The sequence below is a fragment of the Euwallacea similis genome, chromosome 33 (genome assembly GCF_039881205.1).
Source record: "Euwallacea similis isolate ESF13 chromosome 33, ESF131.1, whole genome shotgun sequence".
NCBI lineage: Eukaryota > Metazoa > Arthropoda > Insecta > Coleoptera > Curculionidae > Euwallacea > Euwallacea similis.
This window is the reverse complement of record NC_089641.1, coordinates 1,980,513-1,987,914: the sequence shown is the minus strand read 5'-3', so window position 1 is coordinate 1,987,914 and position 7,402 is coordinate 1,980,513. Positions and strand designations below refer to the sequence as shown.

At 37.2% G+C, this 7,402-nt stretch overlaps 1 protein-coding gene across 1 annotated transcript in view; it reads right to left on the bottom strand.

The window, feature by feature from the left end:
* Nucleotides 1-3,945: 3,945 nt before the first annotated feature.
* LOC136418209 (uncharacterized) overlaps nucleotides 3,946-7,402 on the bottom strand; it is a 166,165-nt gene continuing 162,708 nt past the window's right edge. Inside the window, exon 5 of the mRNA XM_066404199.1 lies at nucleotides 3,946-3,955. The gene's annotated coding sequence lies outside the window, so the exon portion shown is untranslated. The remainder of the gene's footprint in view (nucleotides 3,956-7,402) is intronic.

Here is a 7,402-nt window from a genome sequence, read left to right as displayed (position 1 = left end):
TACATGGATGATGTGCTAATTCCACCAAACACAATTAACGAGGGATTAGAAAAATTAGACCGCGTGTTACAAGCGCTTTCCGCTGCCGGATTTTCTCTCAATATTAAAAAATGCAAATTTTTCCAAAACGAAATTTTGTATTTGGGGCAAGTCATATCAGAAGCCGGGGTAAAACCGGGACCGGAAAAGGTCGAGGCCTTACTTAGGGCGCCCGAACTAAGGAACGTCAAGCAGGTTCGCCAATTTATGGGATTAGCGAGCTATTTCCGGAAGTATATTCCAGAGTTCGCGACTCGTACCGCCCCTATAACAAAGCTAACAAGAGCTAGCGAAAAATGTGTTTGGGGAAGTGAACAAGAAATCGCGAAGACTTACGTCTGTGCCTTTCTAAGTTAACTTCCATTATTAGCCATTTTTTATCCAAATTTAGAGACCGAGTTGCACACAGACGCAAATTCATTAGAATTCGAGGCAATACTGTTTCAAAAACATCTAGATAGGACGACAAGGGTAGTTACGTATTTTTCCAAGCGTACCACAGATATAGAAAGCCGATATCATTCATACGAATTGGAAACTCTAGCGGTATATACGGCCGTTAAACACTTTACGGTACATTTGCTAGGCATCAACTTCAAGCTAGTGACCGATTGAAATGCCTTAAAATGAACCCAAAACAAAAAGGATTTGGTCCCGAGAGTCGCGCGCTGGTGGCTGTACTTACAATAATTCAACTTTACAATCGAATATCGAAAAGGCAAATATATTCAGCACGTAGACTACTTAAATCGAAATCCGATAGAGAAATCCTGCACGTTGCATATAAATATCATTACAACCGATAACTGGCTTTAGTCAATTAGTCAAAAAAAGACCCAATTACACGAGAAATTAAATCCAAATTAGAAGAAGGGAAATTAACACATGAATACTTTTGTCAAAAAGATATTTTGTTCCAAAATATCAACCCGGGACAAAACCCCCCTATCTATCGTGCTTATGTCCCGAAAGGCAGCCGATTTGGTCTGTTAAAGTTATTTCATGACGAACAGAACCTCATCGAAATAGATAAAACATTTGCAATGATAAATCATTACTTCTGGTTCCTCAGAATGGTCCGATTTGTCAGGAAATACTGTAATAATTGCTTAATGTGCATATTGACTAAAAAACATACTGGCCCAAAACAAGGAACCCTACATCTCATCAAAAAGGTACCAATCCCGTTTCACACCTTACACGCCGACAAATAGTTTAGAAGTCGATGCGGTTTGTCCTGGTTGTCGAGGTATGGAATCACTAGGCGTTTTCCTTTAGGTGTCAGATATAGGATTGCCACACAGAACTCGTAAAACAGGAACGTTTTGTGTTTTATTACTAAACTTAGAATCAACTTATTTCTACTATGTACAGAGTATGATTGTTACCAGTTGGAGTACATGTGGAGGGTGCGAGGCCCAAAAGAGAAAAGAGACCGTTGGTGGTGTGGCCAACGGTTTTATATGGTTTTGATCGAACTATCCAGAATGTATTCCCGGAAACCGTTATGGAAAATGTTTTCCCGCCGTTGTTTTAGTTCTCTACAGAACCGAGATGTTCTGGCTCGTAGTACACTGTCGCTGTCATTGTAGGCGGGTGACACTGCACGCGCTACTGGCTCCGCCACATATTCTTGTAATAACCTATTTTAGTCAGTCTCTCCAATAACTGTATGATGTCCAATTACTATATGGTTTACCTAGCTTCCCTCCAAATTTCAACTTTCTAAGTTTAAAAACAAAAAAGTTATAAGGGCTAACCATCTTCTTGAATCACCCGGTATATATGGGGTAGAAGCTATAATGACACAATTGATAATGCAACTTATCTAAATTACACTATTAGGGGTAGTTGGAAGTAAACAGAACTTGAACTTTTGGTCAAAGTCGATCACATTTGAATGGCTCTGATACATTGATTAAAAGGGCAGTGTCTTAAATGCAAACAATCTAATCGTTTTGCAATATTGTCATTAAGTTTCCATGAGAAATTAGCGCGAAGTACTTTACAGTGTAGACACTTGGCCTTCGGAGGAATTTGATCTCCATGACAATTTGGTCCTTTGAGCCGGATCTGTGCGGATTTACGTATCCGAACATAGTTAATTGTTGCATTTAATTATTTTTGTTGAGATATTCCGCCTTGCCCTTTGGGGATCGTGGATTATTTCGGCTTCTTACTGGGATGCTCCGTGGGGACATGTACAGACGCCCCATTGTCTTGATTGCCACTGATTACGCATTTTGAGCTATTTCTTTTTTTTGTTTTTGATTGGAGTGGTAATATTTAACTCGCAAACGAGTTTCGAAAGAATTTCTACTGTTTCGTTTTCGTCAACCTTGAGCCTACTTTAGATACATACCAACACGATCGAATCTTATTTTTTCGTCCTAAAGAAAACTGACCTTGGAGCGACGTTGGGTACATATCAACACTATCAACTCATATTTTTCGTATTAAATAAAATTTAAGGTGTGCTAAATTGCTCCTTATTTTATTTATCCTTAAATAAAATGAAATAGTTCACTCGATATAATCCCGCTTGATTTCTTAGTGTGGAGGTTTGTTAAGAATTAAGTTTATCAGCAAAATTATGCTACAGTGCAGAACTGAGGAGGTTAGTTCTGCACGCAGTTGCCGGTATTACTCCACACATGTTGACTACGGTGTTAGAATCGACAGTTTCAAGGTGCTATTTATGCTTGGAAAATAATGGCAATTTTTTCTGACATATCTTCTAAATTTAATTGTTTTATTCGTATTCGTTTGTTGTTGTTTTTCGATTTTTAGGACTTCTGTTAATTTTAATTTATTTTCTCTTTGTGCATTCTATTAAATTAGTGCATCAATTCAGTCATTAGATTATTATTAAACACTCAAATAACATACACTGTTAATTGACATAACTAATTGTGTATTCTTAAAAATTAAAAAAACATGTACAGGTACGTAATAGAAATTTTCTTAATTAAGCTCGAAAAAAAGACTAAAACGCAATTCAACCATAAAGTGTTATACATCTATAATGGAACTCGCAAAACAAACTCAGGAACACTTTTGACACTAATTTATTGTACCGTTTGTAATACTCCTATGGTCACAAAGTATAAAGGGTGTCCCAACATTCAAATAAGAAATAATTTTTCTAGAAAACACAGGTTTTTAATTGATTCATAAAGTATACAGGACAGGGTTATATATACTTTATGTAATAGCATATCAGGTAAGTGGCCTTCATGGCTTTCTTGGCACATACACACTCTTGATGAAATTTTTCATAACCATTTTACATAAATGTGGCTGAATTTGGTTCATACAGCACTTAATTTCTTCTTTCAATGCATAGGTCGTCGTGGGCTTGTTGGCATAGACCGTAAATTTCAAAAAATCCCAAAGAAAAAAGTCCAGGAGTGTTAAGTCACATGACCTTGTTGGCTAATTCTTATCGCCATATCGGGAAATTGCACGACTCGGATATTATTACTTAGGCAGTAAATGAATGGTCTCGCAGGTTGTAGGATATGTGGCCCCCTCTTGTTAGAACTACATGTCATTCACATCCATATCTTGCAATTTAGGTATCAAAAAGTGGACTGTCATGTCGCTACAGCAAGCACTATTAACCGCTTTTGCCTACCCAGCCACGTTTTCGAAAAAGAATGGTCCAATGATGCCTCCAGCCCAAAAGCCGCACCAAACAGTAACGCGCTGTGGATGTATTTTTCTTTCAACAATTACATGCGGATTCTCTGAACTCTAAATGCGACAATTTTGGCTGTTAACGAAGCCATCAACATCAAAATTCGCTTCATCGCTAAAAATGTTGCACAACAAACAATTTCTGATCATTTAAAAGCTATGGGGAAGATCCAAAAATGTGGAAAATGGGTACCGCATGAATTGAATGGAAGACAGATGGAGAACCGAAAAAACACCTGTGAAATTTTGCTTCAAAGGCACGAAAGAAAATCAGTTTTGCATCGAATTGTTACTGGAGATGAAAAATGGATTTATTTTCAAAATCCTAAACGGAAAAAATCATGGGTTGATCCGGGACAACCATCAACATCGACTGCAAAACCTGATCGATTCGGCAAGAAGGCAATGCTGTGTGTTTGGTGGGAACAGAAAGGTGTGGTGCACCACGAGCTTTTAAAACCTGGTGAAAACGTTAATACTGTTCGCTACCGACAACAATTGATTAATTTAAACAATGCATTGATCGAAAAACGATCAGAATGGGCCAGAAGACACGGGAAGGTAATTTTGCTCCATGACAACGCACCTCCACACAAAGCAACACCGGTTCAGGATACCATCAAAACACTTGGCTGGGTGTTGCTACCCCATCCGCCATATTCATCAGACTTGGCTCATTCGGACTACCATTTGTTTTCATCGATGGGACACGCATTGGCTGAGCAGCACTTCGATTCCTACGAAGAAGTAGAAAATTGAGTGTCTAATTGGTTTGATGTCAAAGAGGCACATTTCTATTGGCGTTGTATCTATAAATTGCCAGAAAGGTGGTCAAAATGTGTAGAAAACAATGGTCAATATTTTGAATAAATTTTATTTTTCTTTCCTTGTTAAAATTGGTGTTTTATTTTCACAAAATAGCGCTCATTTCATACCGGAAGACCTGGTAGTAAACATTCGAAAAGTGATGCAACCATCATCAATATTCGACATAAACAAATAAGACATAAAAACAAAGAAGTTCTTATTTTATCTTATTCTGGGGCACTTTGAATATTATATGTAACGGAATCAAATGTCTTAAAAATATTGTATCTAAAATTTGGGAACGTTTTATACAGAAATATTTAGTATTTAGAGAGCCACAAAATTTTCTAAAAGAACTGCATGCAGCTCCGGAGCCGTCTGCTGCCAACCTCTGGCTTAGAAGAATAGGAAGGGTTTTGTTTTATGGAGGTGTTGCAGTTGTACTGATTTAGCGAAACGTGTATGTACCTCAAGTTTTAGTTCTGACAAAGAAAATAGTCAATGTGCCAGTATACAGGGTGGTCCTCTGGGAAGTTCCTCGATCGATTGCGGGAAAACCATAATTTGGAAAAATCTGAAAATCTGCGGATATACCTAAGTCGTTGGGGGACACACGTTAAAATATTTTTAAGATAGCGGCACTTCCGATTATACCGGAAGTGAATGTCGGCTCGCTTATTTTAAATAGAACACCCTATATTTTATTACATTTTTAGACTACGATGAATTCTGAACACCTTTTATAACAAACGTTTTACTTATCTTTACTTATCTTTATATATATATATAACGTACTTATTTTTAACCGTTCTGGAGATATTTACACTTAAAGGTGAAATTTGACAGTTGCAGTCATTGATTTATTTGGTGATATTATGAAAAGGGAAAGTTGTACCGCTGTAATTTTTTGAGGTACTGCTAATAAAGCACTCACATTTAGCCGCGTATGGAGCAAAACTCGCGAAATAACATACAGGGTGTTCATAAATAATCCTTAAAGTTGACAATCGCAAATCATTAAAAACTCGTGTTTTTTAAATGAGAACTCCCATTTTTCTTCGCGCCATCGTGTTAAGCTCGAAAAGTAACTGTCACTTTATGTTTAAAGTCTATACCTAAAATCAACAATTTCGGTTTTATTAACACGTTAACCGCCACGAAGCCCAAGTCATGGGTTTCACTTTTTCTGCCAAATCGCCTTCGAAACCCATACACTGGGTTTCATGTTACACCGGCACTTTAGGCACCGAAAGTCAGCGGATAGGTTTCAAAAAGCACTGCTGCTTATAGGATGAGATTATTAGAGGCCTGGTGGACCAAAATACCCAATGAGCTTACAAATTTTGTTTTTGTTTTTGCAAAAATATTTATTGCAATAGTAAATGTAAATGTTTATTGAACAAATGCTTTATTATTACATGTTGGGTACTGGGAGCCGTATAGATATATATATGGGTGTATATATAGAGGCTATTTATTAAACACACAGATTACACTAGGTCTATACACTAAACTACACTAGAACTGTCCTTTACTATGCTTTGTCTCGATGCACGATACTAGGTGAAAAACTCTCCCTGTGCCGCGTCACGACGACCTTTTATATCTCTCGGCAGTCCGTCTAGAAAGGTACGTTCTAGACTTTGCCGGAGAACACGGGAAGGTCTAGACGGTGGTAGAGAGAGAGAGACCGTCCGAGTGGCGAGTGTACCGTGAAGGAGAGAGCGCGAGATCCACGCTCAGTAACGGTCCCAACATTACATAAATAAAAGTTTAACAGATTTCCAACAATTTCTTTAATCACCAGCCATTTTTGTAATTATCACTGGATTACGCTGATAAATACGACCACTTTGTGACTACAAAAAGAAACACAGTGCACATGTGCACCTAATGAGAGAACAATAACTATTGTTAGTGGCTGGAAGTATTTATCCTATTTATCCCGGAAAGCAGTGAGCAATATTTGACAAGTATCAACGGGAATATACTCGATAGTTCGCATTGCAAACATGTCTCTCCCGAAACCCACGTATGGGTTTCAGGGCTTGCAACCACTTTAGTCTCTGAATTCCAAATGTTGGGTTTCATTTCCAAAGTGTGTTTTTACTGATTTTTGACATTTTTATAATAAAAGTCAAATATATATATGATATTAATGTAATCAAAAAATCATTTTAAAACAAAATTTCGTTTTGGGCCCCATCGACTAAAAATTCAAATGTACGGTAGGCGGTTAACGTGTTAAAAGAAATGGCAATCCTGAGTTCAAATATTATCTGATTGATGACGGCTATTCAGAATTGTTTTGCGTTTACTATACCTAATAGTGATTATTATTTTTTGGCTCATCCAAATCAAATGATTCTGAAGAGAGCCTTGACCTACATACATTACTGAATGAAAATCATTATACAAAAACAACACTCTCTATGGCCTATACGTGCTGGTGTTCTTCTCATGCATATTTCTTAAGAACTTACTTAATTCGAGAATAATGAGGTGTGTAAAACCTATAAGTATTAATTTGAGAAAACGGCTCTCAAAGTGGCAACGCCGCGTGTTTATTTGATTTTTGGATTTTTTTATACTGAAAGGAATTGGGCAAAAATGTTCAAGGCCTTTTACAGAAACAGGAATACGGCCAATATTTTATTTCATTTCTACAACGCTTTCTGCGACGACAACTTCCATCTATATTCTACGTGTAAAAGATTTTTTTTGGCATTTTCACGCTTCTTGCGACGAAAACCTCTATCCACATTCTACGTGTGAAAGATTCTTTTTTGGTAAGTCGATTTGACATTTTTAAAAAAATTCGGGACTGCTCTACCTTCTCATATTTCTATATAGTCAG